This window comes from Palaemon carinicauda, chromosome 8 (assembly GCF_036898095.1).
Source record: "Palaemon carinicauda isolate YSFRI2023 chromosome 8, ASM3689809v2, whole genome shotgun sequence".
Lineage (NCBI taxonomy): Eukaryota > Metazoa > Arthropoda > Malacostraca > Decapoda > Palaemonidae > Palaemon > Palaemon carinicauda.
Window position 1 is genome coordinate 111,135,550 of NC_090732.1, and position 1,734 is coordinate 111,137,283.

The window sequence follows — 1,734 nt, forward strand, 5'->3', positions numbered from 1 at the left end:
TAGAGAGAATTATAACTAAAGAAAATGTTCAGACCCAAATCATTAACGTAATTTAATTCTAAGAAATGTAACTTCCTTGTTCTTTGCAAAAGTTTATCTAATTTGTGTTTTGAAAAAAATCACTGCTCATTAGTAACGTGAAACAAATAGAAAAAATAGAACAAGATAATGTCAAAAATTCTGCATTGTTTGTAATATTTTGATTCGAAGAAAAAGATGGGAAAACTAAGTTCGTTGTTGAAATAATCAGGAAACTATAAGAAAAAATATTGAAGAGAGAATGTTGCACAAATCAATCCCTCTATTGAAAAAAACCGCAGCTTTAATCGGAAATTCTCTGTAAGAAAAAAAAAAAGTATACTGTTCTCAGCCGTATTTTGGTAAAATAAAGGCAACCATAATTTATACTCTACTTTGTTATTATCTTTTACGGGTTGGTGACCGTAATCTCACTCCTTAACGTCAATATATTTGTTTTTAAAACGGTAATCCCTTGCAACATTTATTCCTGGATTTTTACCGTTTTTTACTGCAAATTTTTAACAATGTAGATGGAAACATTCAGTGGGAGGAGGGAATTGGTATTAAAATAAACAAAAAGGAAACAATAGATTTTTTAAAATAAAATAAGAAACGGGTAACTTAAGACGTTAATGGGAAGTTACGAGTTATTTTAATTATATTCATCTTAACTATTGTAATTTCATTTGAATTAGTTAACGATTAAGGAGAATATCCCCTATCTTGCCATTTTGCTATGAAAACAATGCCATGAGGTTTATAATATGTTTTTATATGATACTCGGTTCAATTGCAGGATACTTCTAAACTGCTGGCAGCGTTAGCTAAATTATGTCAGTTCTAATCTTTAAGTCTTAATTTGGTATAATCAAGGTAAATTTTTACTCAGTTCATTCCTAATTTCAATTGGTCACGGTAAGAATGCAAATCAATCCATGTTGAGAATCTTGGAATATCAAATTGAAATTACATTTAAAAATTCGATTTCAAACGTATACTCGATCTCTTCAGCAAAGAAAATATCTAATCTTCTTTTGCCTTCTCGAAAGATTACATTTCAAAGGTCAATAAATACTGTCACCTCACTAATTTGTTTAGCTAATTTGCTGAATATTTAATGACGTTGCCAGGCCATAAGTGCTAAGTTAGTATTAATTATAGCAGTAATAAAACAAAAGACCATACTATGAAGAATCATCCGTGCTTTAATCTAGACAAACTGAAACAGAATAAGATGATATTTAAATTTGTATGTCCATGCAAAGGTTGTCCCTCATTCCTATGTAGGACTTACTTCTCTCTGTTTGTCTCAACATTTGTCCGTTCATATCCAGGAAGGGGCTATTTACCAAAGTTTTCTTGATATCTAAACATTATTACAAAATACAGAAATTAGAGGTAATCTTTAACAATATTTAAAGTCTAGTAATGCAATAACAGAATTATGTCCAATAACTTACGCCATGCACTGATTTCAGCTAGATCTCTATTAAGGGATTCAGCAACCCCAGATCTACATTCAGGAGATGGAGTTGATGCAAAAAGTGTAGCATTATCTGCATATCCAACAAGCCTGTTTTCTAGGCCAAACCACATGTCATGTGTATATAGTATGAAAAGTAATGGGCCAAGAACACTACCCTGAGAAAAAATAGATATCACATTCCTATATTCACAATGGTGCCTATCAACCACAATTCTTTGCGATCTATT